The sequence below is a fragment of the Mesocricetus auratus genome, unplaced genomic scaffold, assembly GCF_017639785.1.
Source record: "Mesocricetus auratus isolate SY011 unplaced genomic scaffold, BCM_Maur_2.0 Super-Scaffold_100006, whole genome shotgun sequence".
Lineage (NCBI taxonomy): Eukaryota > Metazoa > Chordata > Mammalia > Rodentia > Cricetidae > Mesocricetus > Mesocricetus auratus.
The window spans coordinates 26114163-26137496 of NW_024429190.1; positions in this window are offsets into that span (position 1 = coordinate 26114163).

Sequence of the window (23334 nt, forward strand, 5' to 3'; positions counted from 1 at the left end):
CATGCTTCTATTATTAATTAGCATTAATTAATCTTATTGGTACACTATCTTTGGCTTAAATTGTTTCTTTGATCTGTCATATGGGCCGTTTGTCTGTCTACCCAAGACAATTTCACATCACACTTTACTGGGAAATATTGAGAAAAAGATAAAGCTTGAATAGGTAGCAATATTTCAATGGCTTTTATATAGAAGATGAATAGATGGTTAATCTTGACGTGAGCTTGTTAAGATCTAAAATAAGCTGGGAATGAGCTTTTAGTCATGCCTGTGCGAGATTATTGTGATTAAGTTCATTGAGGTGGGGAAACCTGTTAACTGTGGGTGGTACCATTCTCTAGGCTGGGATCATAGTCTATTTAAAATAGGAGAAGAGGGCTGGAGAGATGGCTCAGCCGTTAAAGGCTAGGCTCACAACCAAAAATATAAAATAGGAGAACATAGGCTGATCATGGGAATCCATCTCTCTCTGCTTCTTAGCTATGGAAAGAATGTGAACAGCTACCTTAGACATCTGCCACTGTGATTTTCCATTAGGATGGAATGTATCTAGGAACTGTGATCCTTCCTCCCTCAGGTTTACATTTTCCTTAAAACATCAACAAGATAAGTACCTGAGACAATAGAGAGGGAAGAGTTGGATGTTTAGCTGACTGTGTTTCCCAGAAAACATGCCCCTTACAATCATACTAATAAATACTCAGAGAAGGGGCATTTTAAAATATTTTTATTTTGTTTAAATTAGAAACAAGCTTGCTTGATATGTTAATCCAAGCTCTCTCACTATCCCCTCCTCCCCTGCCACACACCAGCTCCCCCAACCTCCCACCCAGCCCCCCCTCCACGCCCCAGGGAGAGTGAGGCCCTCCATGGGGAATCTTCAAAGTCTTTCATATCATCCTGGGTAGGCCCTAGGCCCTTCCCCATGTGTCCAGGCTGAGGGAGCATCCCTCCCTCCATGTGGAATGGGCTCCCAAAGTCCATTTGTATGCCAGGGCTAAATATTGATCTACTATCCAAGACACCATAGATTGCTGAGGCCTCCTGACTGACACCCACGTTCAGGGGGTATGGATCAGTCCTATGCTGGCCTCTCAGTTATCAGTCTGGGTTCCATGAACTCCCACTTGTTCAGGTCAGCTGCCTCTGTGGCTTTCACCAGCCAGGTCTTGACCCCTTTTCTCATTACTCCTCCCTCTCTGCAACTGGGTTCCAGAAGTTCAGGTCAGTTTTTAACTGTGGGTGTCTGCCTCTGCTTCCATCAGCCACTGGATGAAGGCTCTAGGATGGCATATAAGGTAATCATCAATCTCATTATAGGGGGGAGGGCATTTAAGGTAGCCTTTCCACTGTTGCTTAGATTGTCAGTTGGTGTCATCTTTGTAGATCTCTGAAAATCTCCCTAGTGCCAAATCTCTTTTCAAACCTATAATGGCTCTCTCTATTATGATATCTCTTATCCTACTCTCTCTATTCTTCTCCTGACTCAACCTTCCTGCTTCCCTGTATCCTCCTCTCCCCTCCTCTTCTCCCCCTCTCCCTCTCCCTGCTTCCTCTCCCCTCCCCCTCCTCCATGTTCCCAATCCCCTCAGGAGATCATGTCCCATTTCCCCAGAAGTGGCATTTTTAAATAAGTTTAGTACAAATGTGTTTGATAGTGGGAAAACTGCCACAATACTGGACTCACCTGCTTGTAGATGATGTGTTTGGGCCATGGCTAAAGCGATATGGCAATATTTAAACCTCTAGTGAAAAAATGGAAGTAATTGTACTTGTCAGCAAGGATAGAAATGAATGTAATCAGTGTATCGTGGTGAGGACTGAAATTATGACATTCCTTGGCAAAGGAGATGGGAATAGGAATGCCTTCAACTTGAGATTTTCCATGTTATATTGTTGAAGAAAAAATATTGAGAGCCACTGGACCAGGGCTTAGATCAGCTGCCATGATGGGAAATTACACTCCCTCACCACTCTCCAGATATGTACCAGTTCATTCTTGTACTGAGATTCTAAAAGATGACAGTTATCCTTAAACATGTTTCCAATTTCTGGCAATTTCCATGGCTAAGCAAATGTCTCTCATGGTATGATTAAACATCATTTGGGAATATGACCAAGAGTGGTGTAGCTAGATCTTGAGGTAGATCAAGTCCATCTTTCTGATGAACTGCCACACAGATTTCCAGAGTGACTGTACAAGTTTTCACTCCCACAAGAAATGGAAGAGCATTCCCCTAACTCCATATCCTTGCCAGCATGAGCTGTCACTTGTTTTATTGATATTAGCTATTCTGATGTGTGTAGGATGAAATCTCAAAGTAGTGTTAATTTGTCTTTTCCTGGAGGCTTAGAATGTTGAGCATTTCTTTACATGTTTCTTTGCTATTGGAGTTTCTTCTGTTGAGAATTCTCTGTTTAGGTCTATATCCAATTTTGCAATTGGGCTATTTGTTTTCTTAACATCTAGTGTTTTGAGCTCCTTGCATGTTTTGGTAATTAGGCCTCTATCTGATGTCTATTTGATAAAATCTTCTCTTATTCTGTAGGCTGCTGCTTTTCCTGAATGACAGCATTTTTTTTTGCCATGCAGAAGCTTTTGAATTTCATGAGGCCCCATTTATTAATTGTTGATCTTAGTGGGATGTATTTTCTTAATTGCTAATTGATGCAGGAGAACCAGCCCACTGTAGATGGTGCCATCCCCAGGCAAGTGGGCCTGGGCTTTCTTTCTTTTTTTTTTTTTTTTTTTTCGTTTTTTTAACAGTGTTTCTCTGTATTGTTTTGGAGCCTGTCCTGGAACTCGCTCAGTAGACCAGGCCTGGTCTCGAACTCACAGAGATCCACCTGCCTCTGCCTCCCGAGTGCTGGGATTAAAGGCATGCACCATCACCGCCCGGCTGGGTTTCTTAAGAAAGTAATCTGTGCAAGCATGGAGAGCAAGTCAGTAAAAAGCTGTCCTCCATAGTTTCTAATCACCTCCTGCCTCCAGGTTTCAGTTTGAGTTCCTGCCTTGGCTTCCACAACTGATAGGCTCTAGCCTATCAGCAAAATAAACCATTCTCTCCTCCAAATTGCTTTGGATTATGGTATTTATCACAGTAACAGAAACAAAAGTAATAAATAAGCTGGTAACTGAGGCAAAAACCCAGGACTTACTTGCCACAGATTTTCATGGTATATGCAAGCAGGAAACATATCTCTGTAATCTGTTTGATCAGAGTGCCACATTGGAGGGGGTGGGCAGTTTGTGGTGAAAAGAAATCACTCTTCAGAGCACAGCTTCACACATCTGGCCAACAGTTTGACTGAAGATGAAGATTTATACTTCAGGCAATCATACACTCACATATGTTATATTCTCTCTCACTTCTCATCCTTCTCCTTCATCTATCTATATATCTATCCATCTATCTATCTATCTATCTATCCATCCATCCATCCATCCATCCATCTATCTATCTATCTATCTATCTATCTATCCATCCATCTGTGTGTCTACCTATCTGTCTGTCTATCTATTATCAACTGTCTTCTATCATCTATTTTCCCATCTATTATCTAATTATTAATATCATCTATTAATTAGCTATCATCTATCTTCCATTTATCATCTATCTATCTGTCAATCATCTATATTTACCTACATACCTATCTCTCCCCTTACCCAGGGTAGAGGCAAATGGATGGTCTGGAAGGAAAATGCTTGTAAAGTCAGAGATCGGGAACAAGGAGGGGGCGGGGAGGGGGAGTCAGAGAAGTGTGTGAATGGACCCATGGCCAGGAGACTGAAGCAGGTAGATCATTTTTATCTGGTGTAGATGGCAAGTACCCCATATCCCCTAAGGGACATTTCTAACACTCAGGGGAGAAGAATGACTTAGCCTGTGATGTCAGCTGACTTGATCCTTGCTACATCTGCAGGGTGATCACAGCATAGCTGTTTAATGGTTTTCTTTGTAAACTGTTCAAACAGTGCTTCTTTTCCTCTTCATTTTGTAGGATTCTTTCTAACCTAACTGCTTTAAACACATCCAGTCAAGTTATTGTCATTAATATGTGACTTTTAACTGAAAGGAAAACAAACCTGCTTCTTAGCTAAAACCAAGAAGAGATATACATTATACCTGTTATATTCACAGTTTAAACCCTTAGTCTACACATCAGCATCTCTTGGTTTATAGGTGGGTCTCAATTGATACTGAGCCTCATCTGGACACTAATGTTAGCAGCTATTTCTTACCTCTCTCTTGATCCTTTTCTATGCATGAGTTAAAAAATAAAATTGAATAATAATGAATGAAAAGCACGAATTAATTTTAAAAAAAGGTATTAATCCTTAATGAGAAATGCGTGTGAGGAGAGAAATGGGGTTTGTATTGCCCCACTCACTATCTGTAGGAACTTGCATCAGTTCAATTAAATTTTCTTGTCACTTCCCTCCATTAATAAAATGGAAACAATGACACCTAATATACACAATTACTGTGAGAGTTAAATGATAGTCAGTGTACTGGAAAATATATGTATAAATAAAATATATGAAAGTCCTTTTTCTCCATAATTAAATTTCAGGTGAGAGAAACTGGGTGAAATATTTGGAACGCATAGATTAGCAAGCTGGATACACTGCAGGCACATTGCTATAAAAATGTGACTTGTATGAAAAAGAAGGTCATGAATAAAAATGGAGACTACCAATCCAAATATTTCTTTCGTCTTTATTGGAAAGTCAAATAAAGAGACAAGAATTGTTAAACATAGGCACCATTTTGCCTAAAATTGTAGCTTGGTTTAATTTTTTTCTCTCTCTCCTACGAAAGCTTCCCCCCCGCCCCCAAGTCCTTAGCGGTATTTGTGCCACTCAAACTAATTGGCTCATTAGGGGTAGCACTACCTCTCACCCTGCACCCATATTCCTCTAGAAATCGGGACAGAAGAAACAGAGCCCTATTTTCATAGACCACACAGCGTTTTCACACATCTCTAAGTCAAAGAATAGCACACAAAAGGATGTTTGCCTCCGTTGATTGATGCTGCACTCTTAATCTTGAACTGCAGCGGCTGGAAGCCTTTGAGTGCATGGTAATGCTGCCCCCGTGTGACCATCTTTAGAAAATCGCTCTGAAATCTTGCAGCCCAACAATAAATAAAGCTTTCAGGGGCACAGGGCAAGCAAAGGACTGCTTCAGCAATGCTTGCTTGGTAGGGAAAACCACCATGATTAGGCCAGGTAAGCGTCCAATCAATAAGCTGAGTGTACTGTACCTGGGCGACAATCGTTTTTTCTCTACATTCGATTACTGCAGTTTTGAATTATTGGAAAGCTGAGATTTCTGCGCTGCGAAGTAAAAAGTCCCCAAGCCTGAGGCGCGGGAAGACACAGACACACATGCTTTAGGGGCTCTACAACACTCAGTGTAATGCTGTCTTTAAATTTATGCGAGCAGAATGGGATTTCCTGGCCAGAGAAGCCCTGCTTATTCAATGCTTCTTTTCATTTAGTGTGAATTTTAAATTTCCTGGTCCTATAATTGATTTTTAAAAATTAGTACCGAAGAATAGTACTCAATATGCTATTTTAAATTGACTTGTGACATCAATTACTCACTGTGAAATTGCATTCTTAAGCTGTAAAATATTACCCCAACCCTATTTTACATAATTGCTAATATTTGAATTTATACTTAAGAATTGTGCATGCCTTAAGAGGTGTTTCTCAGCCCTGGTTTCTGCTCATGCGCAAACCCTTTAGTTAAAATTAGATGCATTGCATCCAAAGACATCCATGTTCTCATCTTTCTTTTATGATAATGATCTCGCTCTCTTTTCTTGTGAATATTGTTGACATGAGCCTTTGGGGAAGAAATTTAAACTGTATGAATATTGAAGATTAGATCATGTGCTTAGATAATATTTTCTTCCTTTCATTCCAGTAACAAGTAATTCTTTCCTTCTATTAACTAGTAATAGGGCCATTCACAGGTCACAGATTCACTTCAAAAGTAAATAAATAATTTCTCCAAATTCATGCCTCATTTGTTATAAATTATAACCGAATTGGGAGCTGGAGTCACACAGGTCTCTGAAGCATATGAAATGGGATGCCTTCAGCTGGGAAGTGTGGTTGCTGCTCTGTGCAAGTGATGATGTGAATACGTACTCTGCCTGATGACCCTTCAGGTTTCATCCTGTCCATCAAATGCATTTGGTAAATAGCTAAGTTTATCAGGGAGGATAATTTTCAAGAGAAACTTCCTGACCTTCTATTTGACATTTGAAATAAATCTGAATTCTGGGTTTTTTTTGTTATGCATTCATCCATTAATAGAATGTTTCTTAACAGAAATACAATTCTGTTTAGATTGGCATTTCATAATTCTTATTAGTTTTAGTAGAAATGACTCAAGGCTAATATGGTGGACAACTGACCCATCTCTGTATCTTTATACACAGCTCTTCCCTGCATCCTACCTAGTAGTTGAGAGGAGCCTGGCAGTGTGAGGATAAAACACAGACACAGACACACATAGACACACACATAGACACATGCACAGACTCACACACACACAGAGGAACTGTGACTCTGAGTACTTAGTGTAATGAAAGTGCGACAGAGCAGTTCAGGAGGATGACAGAGCTTATTCACAATTTTCGCTTTCAACACTGTATGTCTTACTGTGAACATGTGAATACATGTTACTTTTATACAAAACCCACACAGTTCTAATATAGAAAGCAGGAATATGCGTAAACACAAGGTAAATATCTCATATTATTTTATACAAAATAGGAAATTGCAGAATATTTGTAGCAATATATATTTGTACTATTTAATGCAGATACATATATCATGTCTAAGACATATACATGTATGAAAGTACATAATGTACATAAACATATATAATAGTCTATCTACATAGACAAAATTATCTGTGAGGAGATGAGAGAGGTTTAGTTAAAATATGTTTAAATTATTTTTCATATTCTTACTGATTAAATTTTTATGCTAAGCATTTATGTATATATCATTAATATTTATTCTAACAGAAATTTTACAGAACATCACTAGTTACCTTCCTTGTAGTTGGTGAAGCCCATGCTCTCACCCTGTGTGGCCCAAAAGAGTGCTCTACATCTACCCATGCCCTCCCTGAGCTCATGGAGTCCTCTGTCTGCTGCCTTCACCTGAGAACTTTGCATTTTAACTCCTTGCTAATTATCTGACCTGAAAGGAATTGAAGAGTGCTACAGTTTCTGCAATGTCATATGTGTTTTGAAATTGACACTTATAAAATCATTAGCTGAATGGAAGTAAAGATGAAATGAGACAGAGAGAGAAAGAGAGAGAGAGAGAGAGAGAGAGAGAGAGAGAGAGCACTTTTACACACATTGCACATTGCAACTGAACAGAATTATAGACATTACTCTTGTTTCTCTTGCCTGAGCTCTCAGCTTCCATCAGTCTTAACACCTCTCCCAGTGTGGAACACTCATTACAATGAATAAATTTATACTGACACATCCTTCTTACCCCAAACTCACATTTCCATAAGAGCTCATTCTCAGTGTACATTCTACAGACTTAGACAAATGTATGATCTCAGAAATGCACTTTAGTAATCTAACAGAGTCCTGCTACCACTTCTTAGCTGTATGATGGGAGGCAATGTGCTTCATTTCCTTATCTCTAAAATGGAGACAAATCCATGTACCAACTCATAGACTTCTTGTGAATAATGACTAAATGAACAAACTGATTACATAAAACATTATCTGCAACATATTCAATATTCAATAAACTTTTATTATACATTACATAACAATTAATATTTATATAACATTATGCCTAGTGTTGGACAGAATTTGTTCTTAAGTCCAATGGCACTTCTCAAAAACCAATTGAATTTATTGGTCTGAATTTGAGTTCTTGCATTGATCACCTTTCTCTCAGCATGTAAAACTAATCCCGAGGAAGTTCCAGTTCAAGACGTAGTGACTCCCTGACTCTGGTCTCTGTCAAGACAGCACATCATGACTGCACTGTGTGGAGGAGCAAGGCACTCACCACCTTTGCAGGAGCCACAGACTGCAAAGAGGAAGGTGAAAGGAAAATGACAGGTGACCCCACGATTGCCTTTAAGACTATGTTCCCCTCTCATCTAAAGATCTGTCAGAGAGAGAGAGAGAGAGAGAGAGAGAGAGAGAGAGAGAGAGAGAGAGAGAATATAAATTTGGGTGGGTATGGAGATAGGGAGGAATTTGAAAGAGTTGGGGAAAGGGGAAAAGAAGATTAAAATATATTATATGAAAAAAGTTTTAAATTAAAAAGTATCTTATTTTCTCAAAAAATAAGACACTTTCTGTCATTGAGCCTCTTGAATGGCCTGTCACCATCAGCAGTGCTAGTCTGGAAAGTAAGCCTCCATGTAACAAAGGAACTGTGGGAGCAATATCTAAAGCACGGAAATAAAGGAGATAATTACACACGTTATGTTGGAAGTTATGATCTCATCTGCACAGGTAATATTTGCCATCAGTTGCACCAGTAATTGTTCAAAAGACTTCTTTCTGTACTTCCAATCTTTAAAAATTGTCATCTAAATTTTCTTATAGCATTTGTAAGCCAAAGAGGACTGTCAGTGCCTATGTAGGCTGTAGAGGCTGCTCTTTCTCTCCCAAGAGTGACTACATGCTTACCCTACACACAGTCTATTGTAGTTTCCTGGGCATGGTGAGATAAACATGGAAGAGAAGCATTCTGCCCCCTGGTGACTTACATGTATATTCTTAGGAAAGGGCATACAAATCTCTCTAGAAGATGTTTTGCATATTCAGATCGTTCTTCTACCTTGTGGTCCTCTGAGCACCATGGCAGTTTCCTTTGTAGTAGATCTTGGGTCATTTGACCCTTGCTTTCAGCATTAGCTATGGATAAACCACAAACAAAGTGGTTTGACATTTCAACTTGACTAAGTGTGCTAATGCTTAATCAGAAATAATATCCTTTTGGGTTATTATTAATGGGTTCAGCGTTAATTGGTGGTGGCTGGGTGCAAGTTACAAGTTTTTTTTGTAGAAAATTCTGGATGAGGCAAGTTCAATCAATTTAGAAGAAAAAATGTGGCTATTAAAATTAGCATTGTTGTAAAGAACTTTTTATTATCTTGTGGAAACAGTATTCTACCCATTGAATATTTGTGCTTTCAGATAGAATTACAGGGTTTTGGGGGGATATATATAGAGACTGTATTCTTAAGGAATTCATCATTTGATGATGGGGCATACAAAGAAGCTGATGGTTAGAATGCAATGTTTTCACTCTCTTAGTACCCTTGAGTCAGTTTTGAAGGTGACACCTGAGTGCTTTGCATAGGGAATAGAAAGAGATGTGTTCTCAGGTTGGAGGTACACTTTTCTTCTCATTCAGAATTCCAGTTCTTTCTAAGGACTCTATCTACCAACATCTATCTGTGAGCCTTCTCCAGTGGATACAAGGGATACATAAAAACAGGTGCATTGGCTGGGCAGTGGTGGCGAACACCTTTAATCCCAGCACTTGGGAGGCAGAGGCAGGAGGATCTCTGTGAGTTCCAGATCAGCCTGGTCTATAAGAGCTAGTTCCAAAGCCACAGAAAAACCCAGCCTCATAAACTCCCCACCCAAAAAACAAAGAAACAAAACAAAAAACAAACATACAAAAAACACAAAATATGAAATGCATGCATTTCCCGAAAGAAAACAGCTGTAAGGGTGTGCAAGGTAATGCTTGTGGGCTTGGTGTAGACAGAGAGCAAGGCAGCATACTTCTCCATTTCTCAAGCTCACAAAAAGCCCCTCCTGGCATTTCTCTGTCATTCTCCACATACATGTGCCTTCAAGTTCTGTTGGTCTTCTCTTTCCCACATTCCTTCCCAAAGGAGAATTATCTTTCTAGCCCACTTTTAATTAGTTTGGGGATTCAGCTTCATGTCATTAGTTTCAAAATCCCTCAAATGACTGTACTTCATAGAACAGCTTGATGACAGAATTTCTGTCCTGCCTCATCCCATAGCTGTTTAGCCCCAAATAACCACACAAAGGCCTATATTAATTATAAACTATTTGGCCAATGGCTCAGGCTTCTTATTAGGTAGCTCTCTCTTAATTATTAACCCCTTTTCTATTAAACTATGTATCTCCTTGTAGTCTTGGCTTACCAGAGAATGCCTAGATCTGTTATTCCTTTGGTGGCTACATGGACTCTCCTAGGTGGCTCCTCTCTGCCTCCCTCTTCCCAGCATTCTAGTAGTCTGGTAGCCCTGCCTATACTTCCTGCCTGGCTAATAGCCAATCAGCATTTATTCACTAACCGATAAGAGAAACATATATTCACAGTATCCAGAGGGACATCCTATCAACAGCTGAGTCATAACTACTGATTAATAGTCATGCAATATGGAAAGGAATTAAGTGGGCTAAATTTAATGCAGGTGACTTGGCATATTAAGGGAAAATGAAGGAATAGAGAGAATAGAATGGCCATTCCACTAAGTCAAAGAAGTAAGTACAGCAGTAGGAAAAGAAAGCTCAGTTTCAGGAGGATCCATTTATTGTCGATCTCAGTGTTTGTGCTACTGGTGTTATGTTCAGGAAGCAGTCTCCTGTACCGATTCGTTCTAGGGCACCTCCCACTTTCTCTTCTAACAGGTTCACTGTGGCTGGATTTTTGATCCATGTTGAGGTCTTTGATCCATTTGGACTTAAGTTTTGTGCATGGCGATAGACATGGATTTATCGGCAGTCTTCTACATGCCAATAACCATTTGTTGAATATGCTTTCTTTTTTCCATTGTATAATTTTAGCTTCTTTGTCAAAAATCAGCTGTTCATAGGTTTGTAGATTAATCTCAGAGTGTTCAATTAGATTCCGTTGGTCTACCTGTCTATTTTTGTGCCAATACCAAGCTGTTTTCAGGACTACAGCTCTATAATAGAGCTTGAAGTCAGGAATGGTGATGCCTCCAGATGTTGTTTTGTTGAGCAGGATTGTCTTTTGTTTTGCCATATAAAGTTGAGAATTCCTCTTTCAAGGTCTGTGAAGAATTGTGCTGGAATTGTGATGGGGATTGAATTGAGTCTGTAGATTACTTTTGGCAGGATTGCCATTTTTACTACATTGATCCTCCCTATCCATCCAGTGACTGATGGAAGCAGAGACAGATACTCACAGCTACACACTGAACTGACCCCCTGGAACCCAGTGACAGAGATGAAGGAGTGATGAGCAAAGGGGTCAAGATGGTGCTGGTGAAACCTTCAATGACAGCTGACTGAACAAGGAGGAGCTCTTGAACCGCAGACTGATGGCTGAGAGGCCAACAGGGGACTGATCCAAACTCCATGAATGTGAGGAGGCCTCAGAAATCTCTGGGGCCATGGGTAGTAGATTAGTGTTCACCATGGCATACGAATGAACTTTGGGAGCCCACTCCACATGGAGGGATGCTCTCTCAGCCTGAACACATGGGGAAGGGCCTAAGTCCTACCCTGGATTAAATGACAGATTCTGGAGATCCCCCCAAGGAGGGCTTCACCCTCCCTGAGGAATGATATGGGGATTGAGTTGGGAGTCGGGGATGGGGATGGGGCTGGTGGAGGGAGAAGTGGGGGTACTGGGATTGACATTTGAAACATGCATGAAAAAATAACTAAATAAAAAGAAAAAAATGTTCGGTGATCATGTGCTGGGTCAACCATCCCTTCTCGCCAATATAATTTGTTTAATAGCCCTTTCCTTCACCAAAATCTTAAGGGTCACTCTGGGGTTATAGCCTGAAACTTTTAGAAACTTAAGAGTACTACTGTTTTAAGCCTTGGCATGCCAAACTTTAGGTCTGGTTGAGAAAGCATTCAGTAAAGCCTAGCTTGAGTGTGACTGAGGAGAAGAATATTTAGGAAAAACAGTGGCATTTTGCTGAAATGCTCCAGGCAAACACACTGTGTCTGAAGATCGAGAAGCCTTTGTAGAGCACTACAGGTCTCAATTCCATGTCTCTGCCTCACTCCAGGAACTTGTGGTAAAGATTTGGATTCAGTGATTGCAAGGTGCTACTGAAGCTGCTGAATTTTTGCAAGTTCAGAGGTGGTGCTGATGCTGCTCCCTGAAGACCATGTCATCACCCTTAGGTGACTAGATTCCAGCAAGAGCCCTCTGCATAGCCCATGTGTGCCCAGTGCAATCCTCTCCTGTCTGTGTACAATGGAAATGTCTGTGTACAAAAACACATATGACCATTTTCTCAAACATCTCAAAATTTTCTATCAAATTACCAAATCTTTGCATGATGATTTACTAATGCTTATTGTTATGCCTCTGCCTCACACCAGTTTTTTATTTAAATTAGAAACAAGCCTGCTTCATATAACATTCCAAACTCCCTCTCCCTATCCTCCTCTCTCATCCCCTATCAGACCCTCATCCCATCTTCCCTTGGCTCTCCAGGGAGGGTGAGGCACTCCATGGGGAATCCCCAAAGTCTGTCATCTCATCCTGGGCAAGGCACAGGTCCTCCCCTATGTGACCAGGCTGAGAGCACATCTCTCCATGTGGAATAGGCTCTCAAAGTCCACTCATATGCCAGGGATAAATAGTGATGCACTACCAGAGGTCCCATGGATGGCCTAGGCCACCTCACTGACAACTACATTACAGAGGTCTGGATCAGTTCCATGCTGTTCTCTCAGTCATCAGTCTGGGATCCATGAGCTCTCCCTTGTTTAGGTCAGCTGTTTCTGTGAGCTTCACTAGCCCGGCTTGACCCCCTTACCCATCACTCCTCCCTCTCTGCAACTGGGTTCCAGGAGTTCAGTTCAGTGTTTAGTTGTGGGTGTCTGCCTCTGCTTCCATCAGCCACTGGATGAAGGCTCTAGGATGGCATATAAGGTAGTTATCAATCTCATTATTGGGGAAGGGCATTTAAAGTAGTCTCTTCATTATTGTTTAGATTGCCAGTTGGTGTCATCCTTATAGATCTCTGGAAATCTCCCTAGTGCCAGATCTCTCCTCAAACCTATAATGGCTCACTCTATTATGGTATTTCTCATCCTTCTCTCCTCTATTCTTCCCCCTGACTCAACCTTCCTGCTTGCCCATGTCCTACTCTCCCCTCCTCTTCTCCCCATTTCCTTCTCTCAGCTCCTTCTCTTCCCCCCATGCTCCTTATTTGCTCAGGAGATCCTGTCCCTTTCCTTTTCTCTGGGGTATCATGTATGTCTCTCTTAGGGTCCTCACAGTTTTCCAGGCTCTCTGGTCATGTGGAATGTAGGCTGGCACTCCACTGCTTCATGTCTAAAATCCATATATAAGTGAATACATACAATTCTTGTTTTTGGTGATGGGGTTACCTCACTCAGGATGGTTTCTTCTAGTGTCATCCATTTGCCTGAGAATTTCAAGTTTCCATTGTTTCTTTTTTCTGCTGAGTAGTACTCCATTGTGTAAATGTACCACATTTTCTCTATCCACTCCTCAGTTGAGGGGAATCTAGGTTGCTTCCAGGTTAGGGCTATTGTAAATAATGCTGCTATGAACATAGTGGAACAGATGTCCTTGTTGTATTAATGTCCATCTTTTGGGTATATGCCTAAAAGTGGAATTGCAGGATCTTGTGTTAGACTGATTTCCCATTTTCCTGAGGAATCGCCATACTGATTTCAAAAGTGGCTGTATGAGTTAGTACTCCCACCAGCAGTGGAGGAGTATTCCCCTTTCTCCATGTCCTCTCAAGCATAAACTATCATTGGTGTTTTTGATTAGGGAAATGCAAATCAAAACAACTCTGAGATACCATCGTATACCTGTCGGAATTGGAATGGCACTGTCAAGAGGCATGTGACAGACTTTTATGATCCCCCATGGAAGGCCTCACTCACCCTCCGGAGCAGAAGGGAGATGGGATGATGGGTTTGTGGGGGGTATGGGAGGATAGGAGGGAGAGGGAACTGGGATTGATATGTAAAACAAGATTGTTTCCTATTTAAATTAAAAAAAATCAGGCCTCACAGTTCTATGATCTGAGACCTTGAGAAAAAAGATACAAAGAGGCCAAAAATAAAACAAAAAACAAAGAAACACATCTTTTCAAGAAAAGAAGAGGGAAGGAAGGAGAGGAGAAGGAGGACTGGGAGGAGGAGGGGGAAGGAGTAGGGTTGGAGAAGTGGGAGAGAGAGGAGGAGAATTAAGTGGAGGGTGAGGAGTTGGAGGAAGAGGAGAAAGAGAAGGGAAGAAGGAGGAGTGAAAGAGTGGAAGGGAGAGAAGGAGAGGAACTTTGCATTTTTAATAGAGTCTTCATACCATGCTGAAAGGCATACTCAGTTGCCAAGGCAGAAACCACTCTAACAGTACCTTGTTCCCCTAGATACTTTTATAAAAGCAACAACAACTGAAAGAAAAAAAATGACATCCAGGTGGTCTGAGTAAAAGATCAGTCGTCAAACATGTGTTTGCTGACTTTGACCATGCTAAATTTGGGTATAATTTGCCTAGCTGTCAGGGACTTTATTTTGTATATATTAGAAAAAATTTGTTGACATAAAAACAGAATCTTTGTCTTCATTTAAAAATATGGTCCTGAACTGTTTGTGGTGATGAAAAGAATTTTATATTTAAAGAAGGGTTTTGTTTTTTGTATTTTTTAGGCACCCAGAAGGGGCTAAAAATCACCCTAATGGAGAAAGTTTTGTTGAATGACACAATAGCAGAGTGTCAGCTCTCTCAAGCCCTGGTTCAAAATCTGATTTTCAAATGTTTGAGGAAAAGTGTTATGTGAAGTAAGACTAGTTCAGCTCAACAATCTGAGAAAGAAACAGGCAGCACTGTATACTATAGATGATTCTGAATGCCCCCCAGCCCTGTGATAAGGTAAACACATTTTATAACAATAAACAGGAAAGGATAATCAATGATAAAAAATTGGGTCAATCAGATATTTGCCTTATCAACCTGAGAACACTGAAGCTCAGATATTTATCTGCAAAGCGTATTCTGAGGTCAGGTTTCTCCTTCTTCCCATCAAGCTAATCTGTTGTTCCTCATATCCATGGACCTGCTTTGGTCCAAACTCATTGATCAAATACAGAGAATGATTTAGGCGAATTTATTTCATTTCAAAAGGGTTACATAGTTTGAATTATTGAGACCAGTCTCCTGTTCTGTTGAGCCTTCCTCCCTGTGTCAGAGGATAGGAAAAGAGTATGAACAGGGCATTTCTCATGACCAGAGAGACTGAATATTGTTTTATAATATAGGAAGTAGACATGGAAGACATAGAGCATGCACAGAGAAGCAGTAGCAGTAGGGGTTCTATTTTCTGACTTAAGGGTTCCTTTTACCTCTAACTTTCACAGAAAAATGCCTCTTTTGAGCACTAACTAAACATAGTGAAGAAATAATGCTTCAAGAACATTGAATAGAAATCATCATTATGATCAGTAACACGCAAAATACACCCAGTCTAAGCAATCTGGCTTCCACTTCTTACCAGTTGCTTATGGTCATATGTGTACAGTTTATAGATGCCCACTCCTAAATATGCCCAAAGAGGTTAACCCAAATATAAAGATACAGAGAAACATGTTATACTAATTTGATAAAAAAAGAAAGTAAAACCTGTTTTTAAAAGACTGAATTCCTAGTAATAAAAGAACAAATGGGCATTTCATCAAGTGTTCCTTTTTACTTTGAGATGTACAGAACTCTTGCTTTCCCCCCAAATAAGTATACAGAATATGTGTCTGTTTCTTGTGCTAATTGGTTCCCATGCTGGTGTTTTCTTTTATGAATTATGTTTAAACATAAAAGAAATTCCATATTTGAAGCCTTTACAAAAACCATTCACTTCCTTCTTCTAAAATTACAAGAAATAACTAATTAAATGCCACAGGGAAGAGAAATTTTACTGTTTCTATTTGTAATGTCTTTGCATTCTAAAGCTTTCATCCATCCGTTTCCCCTTCATTTATAAATCAGTTTCTTGCCTCAATGTGGGCAAACAACAGTGACTAGTTTTAGATACAACTGGAAATAAATCTCTCGGGGAGTGGCGAGGGGCAAGTTGCCTGAGCTCCAGTGAATGACTCCTCACACATGCGCTTATGGGCAGCACTAATTAAACTTCGTAGGTTTTAACAGAAAAAAAGTGTCATTAAATTGGGGGAGAGAGAAGGGATGTGTTGGTGAGTGCCATGGCAGCTGAAAGGAGGCAATGAGGGTGGATTTGAGCAATATGCATTATATATACGAAACTTTCAAAAAATAAAATATTCCCGAAAGGGTAACTTTGGTATCTATAATTCAATACCACCCATCATAGTATATAATTACAATATTTATAATTAATACCATAAACCATGGAGTGATGGAATTTGAGTTACCTGCCTGATTGAGAAAACTCCTGAATCCATTAAGAAAACAGAATTTTTTGTAATTTTTTTCTTTTTTTTTCTTTTTTTCTTTTTTTGGTTTTTCGAGACAGGGTTTCTCTGTATTGATTTGGAGGCTATCGGTCCAGCCCATCCTCAAACTCACAGAGATCCACCTGCCTCTGCCTCCCGAGTGCTGGGATTAAAGGCGTGCGCCACCACCGCCTGGCAATTTTTCGTAATTGTAACCTTAACTTTTGCAAAGTTCGTTGGCCCACTACTAATGATGCAACTGTCTGACCAGCCTACTAGGGTTTGCCCTCACAGATCCACTTAAAAATCAAGAATGTGGACAAAAATATAAATTCTTAGCACAGTTTTCAGGTGTATGAGTGAATCTTTGAAATTTAATGCTGAATAAAACTTTTAAAAAGGAAAAAGATAAAATTTTGATTTACAGTGTTGGGGGCAGGGCTGGAGAAATGTGTCAGTGGTTAAAAGCACTGGCTGCTCTTCCCTAGGTCCTGAGTTGAATTGCCAGCAACCATATGGTGGCTCACAACCATCTCTAATGAGATCTGGTGCCCTCTTCTGGCATGCAGGCAATGCAGGCAGAACATTGTGTACATAATAAAGAAATAAATCTTTAAAAAAAGTCACAAATGAACAAACAAACAAAAAAAAAAACATTGGGGGAAATAACACTTAAATATCTCCCAAAATCTACTGGATTTTAGTTTCTTCCCTTACTTGTTTCCTCTATCCTTCCTCCCTGTATTTCTCTCAGTTTGTTAACTAGATTATTGGACAATCAAACTCAGCTGAAGAAAATATCTCAATGAAACTCCAAGCTCTGCAGTGGGGAACCATTAGGACACAATTCGCTTCTTCTTTTTCATTCATCACCATTATGTTCATCTTTCTTTCATTCCATAGGAAAACACTCATTTCCTTAGGTATCTACTCTCTTTCTTTTTCTTTCTGTCTTTCTCCAATGTTCACACACACTGTTCTCTAAACACACTGGCTGAATTATTTTCAATATAAATTTGTTTGCAAAATCAAAACATTAGAAATACCTGCTTCTTGTATTTAATTTGACGTTTTGGCTGTGTCATTTGCACAACTTGAGAATAATACAGCTGATGAAAATATATTAATGAACAACTTGGAAATGGCAAAGAATAAGGATTTGCTGTTCTTTGGCAGATGTACATACTTCCTCGGGCTCTCAAATCTCCCACACAAGCACACAACAGCCACTAGAACTACTGAAACAACGAAGTAAATACAATTAGGTGTGCAATGCTCATCTTTGCCTCATGGAAGTCTATTCCTACCTCCTCTGGATCATGAGGTGCAAGTAATATGCCCATAGCCATCTACACAATCTTCTGGATTCCATATAAAACAGTTTCTCATCTGGGGAAATACATTCTTAAAGGTCCAAGATGAATATCTACACAAATTTATTCACCCCTGTTTATTATATGTTATTTTATCTTATACAGAGACAGGAATAAAAGAAGAAGAAAAGGGAAAAGGAAAGGGACTGTCTTAGTTACAATAGTGTTATATAACACCATGACCAAAGGCAACTAGGGGAAGAAAGGGTTTATTTCACTTGTAGGTCTGGGGTCATATTCCATCTTTGAGGGAAGTCGGGGCAGGAATTCAAGCCAGGAACCTGGAGGTAAAAAATTGTAAAAGAAGCTAAGGAGGAATGCTGCTTACTGGCTATTTATGCTCACTCAGTTTGCCTTCTTATACAACGTTGGAACGTCAACCCAAGGATGGCATTGTCCACAGTGACTTGGCCCTCCCACATCAATCATTAATGGTCAACAACCTTGCCTATTAGTCAGTCTTATGGAGCATTTTCTCAATTGATAGTTTGTTTTGCAAAATGGCTACAGATTGTTGACAAAAGCCTAGTAGGACAGAGAGAGGGGAAGAGAGACACAGAAATAGCATACATTGTTTATACAGGTTTAAAGTATAGCTATTTACTATGTATGGTTATTGATTCATAAACAATTTATGTGCAGACAAATAAGCTTGAGATACAGGTCAAAGATTAATTTTAATAACCATGGATTTCAAAATTTTGATAATGTAAATGCTTAGATATCTGATTTTCAGGAGAATAAGTTCAGTGTTTGTTTTACTAATTTAGAATAGAAGCAAAAAGACTAAGAAGCATTTCTGTACTTGTGTTTGCATTTCACTATCCAAATGATGCCATACTGTGGGGACACCAGACCTTGAGCAGAAACCCACTTTCCCTTCGGCCTGGGAGCAGGCATCTATGTAATGTTTACTGAAAACAATTTAGTGCTTTAGGGCTCAGATAGGGCTTGCTCACTGAAATACCATGTCTTTCACACCCCCTACGGCTAGATGCCTCTTCCTGTTTTCCTGTGGTGTCTCCCCGATTCTGGGGCTGGAGATTAGACCACCAGCCAGGAGGAAAGAATGGTATGTAGATGAATGGCAGAAGTCCTTCAAAAGGGAAGCTCCTTTTTCAGAGAGAGACTTCTCCTGGAACTTCTCCTGAGAGCTCTCCTAAGCGGACTGGGGTCTCCTCCTAAGCTGACTTGGGAAGCATAAAGTTTTCTTAAAGCAACCGACCGGTCTCTGTGTCATCTATCCCGACCACCTCGCTACATTCTTGGATACAGGCCGCACAGCAGGTGTGACACCATACTGACAAGTTCTCCCGTGTCATAGCACTGGGGTGTTGGTGTGAAGTCTCTGGTTCTCTAAAAAGTTGTTGTGACTAGTGACTTTCTAAACTGGAGATATAAATAGAAATTACAACATTTCCCCCCTACAGTGACAAAGGTAATCTTGTCCATATCTTAGGACAACACAATCTTCATAAGGAAAATATAAAAAGAGCTACAGGCTTATGAATGGATTTCCTGTGGGAAACAAGAGAAGGTGCCAAGTTCTCTGCCCCACTTAACACAGCCAAACTCCCATGGATGGTGTCAATGGTATCAGTTTTAAATTCATTTAGGTGGTAGTTAGGTTGATTTGTCATAACAAAGATAAGGTATCAAAATCTCTATGGGCATTCTGTAGTTTCTTAAGTAAGTCAGTTCATATTATAGTTGGGAATACATAAAATCTTGATCCTTTCACAGATTTACAAACTTCAATAGAGAAAAAATATCAAGTATTCAAGAGATTTCTCCCAAACCATGTTTAAGTCTAGACATGACTGCTCAGACTCTGGCAGAGAGAAGTTATCCTGAGAATCATATTCCCACAGCAGGAGTTATGATCTCAGAGAAACCCATGAGTGCCTATGTATGTGAGTCGACCTTTAGCTTAAGACAATTTCTGGCAGAAAATTAATTTTTCACAGGGCCCTTAGGAGGTTCCAAAAGCCAAACTTACAGTGCCTTGATTTTGAGAGAAGAGAAGCAATACACCTCAGGTCAGAGTCTACAAGGAAATTTAATATTTTGTTAAAGATAATTTTGTAATGATCAATGTAATGGCTGAAGATAAACATTAATTTCCCACTTACAGTAAATAAATGAGAAATTATTTTCTCTACTAACTGGTAGGTACTGGATTGCAAAGTCAAATAAGACATTGTCTCTTTTTACAAGGGTGCAGAAACTGATGGATGAGGCAAATAATTATTAACAGAAAACCAAAGAAGAAATAAAAATAATAAAAGAAATACAGGGCTTTTCATCCTTAGAGGATGGGGAGAGGCAAGAATAAAGACATCATTGCTTTGAGATATGTAGCTCAGGCTTGTATAAGATTCCCCATGGAGGGCCTTACCCTCACTGGGGAATGGAGTGGGGATTGGGTGGGGGACTGGGGGAGCTCTTGGGTGGGGAGTGGGCATGGAGGGGAAGGAGAGGAAGCTGGGAATCACATGCGAAGCAAGCTTGTTTCTAATTTAAATATATAATTAAAAAAGTCTAAAAAAATAAAGAAATAAGGAAACAGATTCTATAGATAGGGCTTGAAGATTTGCTTAGCATAATTTTCAAGTTCCTTTCCTTGGCTTCTACATCAGTATTTGTGTTCTATTCCTGTGAAGAGACACCATGAATGTGGCAACTCTTATAAAAAAAAGTATTTACCTGGGAGCTTGCTTGCAGTTTTAGAGGATTAGTCCATTATCCTGGTGGGGAGCATGGCAGCATGTAGGCAGACATCGTACAGTTTGAGAGCTACACCTTGAAATATAGGCAGCAGACACAGAGACACTAGTCTGGCATGGGATTTTGAAACATCAGAGTCCTCCAACAAGGTCAGACATAGTACGATAAGGTCATACCTCCTAATCCTTTTAATCATTTCAAATAGTTCCATTCTCTGGTGACTAAGCATTCAATATATGAATATTAGGGGCTGTTCTTATTCAAACCACCCAAGTATGTTTTGTGGTTAGCCTAATTGCTCTTGGTTACACAACACTTATTTGTAATTCTTGTATGTATTTGGTTTTCTCCTAGAGTATACTTGGACTCAATGTTGTTTTCATAAGATTACTTGCAGTGAATTTTATATACAGCCCCACATTTTTGTGTATTATCCTTTCTCTTCTTTTCTTTTTTAAAAGTTACCTTTCTAGATTGCTATACCTTAATTACTTTTTTTGTAACGTCTCAAAATATGTCTTAAGGTGGATTTATGCCCTGGAAAAACTGAAGGAGCAGGGAGAGATGACTGAAGAATGAGTATTAAGGTGATTAACTAAGTTGGAAAGATACCGACAAAAGAGTAGTGGGAAAGATAATGACTTAATAAGTGTAATAGTATTGAAACAATGGAGTCTTAGGCTATTAGGAAAAGAATTGACATAAACATGAATTTTCATGTTGTGTGGTAATCAATTTAATGATGTTTGCCTTGGACCTAAAATGATTAACCAAGAATAAAACTTCTTTGCAATAATAGTGTGAACATTATTTAAAGTATTTTTTGGTAATCATCTGCTTTCTGCTTCTATGCAATATTTCCTTGCTTTTGCTAAGTTAATTCATTTTATTGTATATTAGGACCAATATTTTTCACAACTTTTAAATAATTTCAATCAAATAATTAAGATACAATTTACCTTCAATAAAATCTACCACTTTAGAAGAAAAAAAATATTGTTGACGGTTTATGTTCCTAGATATGGAAATTCCTAAAATCCAATGTATTTGTTTAGTCTTAATCAAGAGTACTAAAAAGATACTTCACTACAGTTTTCTAATCTTTTCCTGTAATTTTGTATCATATTGTGTGAACTTACATATATGAATTTATATGTATATGTATTTCCTCACAACTAAAGTATCAATTGAGAAGAACCTGCATTACTTGCATATTTGTGTTCCAGTATATGTTTAATATGTGGGAAAAGAGAGATTCCTAACCTCCACTAGGGGACTAAGGACTGCATCAACTTGTAGGTCTGTCAGACAGAATGGACTGTTTTTGAAACTGACTTGTGGCTATGCCAAGGTACTGTGTGTAGATCATTTACTTCCCCATGGGTAGACACATTGCATTACTTTCTTTAAGACCCCTGAGTTCTGGTGTAGATGAGGCTATGTTTCTCCCTGATGAGGTTCTGTCCTTGCAAAGCACTTGACCTGGACAGTTTTAACTGAAGCAATCACCTTAAAGTTAGAAGCCTGTATTCATACATTTTGGCTCTGAATAGCTCTTTTAATCTTAGATTTATTTCTGTAATGAGAAAATAAATTTCTAATTTTGCAGAATATTTTAAAGATTAATGAGAGAATGTACAAAGTGTAAATATAGATGAGCTCTGCTCACTAACTTATATGCGGACATTATTTGATAAAGTTTGATTTCTTGTTCAAAGGGATGACTTCAAAGCACAAGGCAATGATAAAGTTGGGCAGAAACTGGAATACCCTCTTACTGCACTTGCTGAGAGAGGAGAGCAGGAAAGGTTACTATATTCATATTCACACACATCTTTCTGGTTATACATTTTCAATTTCTTTTTAACCAAACAATTTTTCTGAGTGCCAAGTATGTGAAAGTCCCTGAATTAGATTCTTTAGGAAAAAAAGTCTGTCTGAAACCCTCAGAAGAATGGACACAGTTAGGTACCAAATGACTTGAAACACAAATCAGGAAATAAAACCTGACAAACACCCATGTGCTTTTAGGGGTGTTCAGATAGACTGCTTGAAATTGATTGTCATAGAAACAAGAGCTGTGTATATGTAAGAGGGTCATTTTCTTCCCAGATTCCTGTCACAACCAATTCACCAACCCATTCCTCCTACTTAGACAAACGCAAACAATTTTCTGCAGTTATTTCCTGTACCACTGGGACATGAAATTTGAAGCCATATAAAAATACCTTTACTATCGGGGCAAAATTAATACAAGGCTGAGGAGAGGGTACAGGTATACCCTTACAGGAATTTACAAGTGAAGACGGCATCTGTAGTGGGCTTCCCACTTCCTCCCAGTACTACACGTTCCAGCCCAGGCTCTCGTTACCACAGTTCAACTGCATACCCCTGAACAAAGCCTACTATACATTTTATCAAGGTCATGGAATCACCAGTAATTGACACTGGATCTTGTTACTTTTCCTTTGTAAATCACCACTTTTCATAGGTGTTTCACTTAAAAATAAATGTAGTTAGGGAAATTGAAACTGCAAATATCTTTATTAATTTCTTGCAAGGACAAACATTTTTGTTTTTACCAAATATTTCTAATTTATGTAGTAGTATTTAAACTGAACATTGGATACATTGTGCATGTCACAGCATCCCCCACTTCAATGATTCCGTCTTAACCTAACTTGCTTTGTAGCTGGTTTCTGTTGTTTGCTCCAAGAATTTAAGACAAACAAGCAATAATTTAAATTGAGAATTTTGTCAGGCCTATAACATACACAACAAAATATATAACAAAATATAT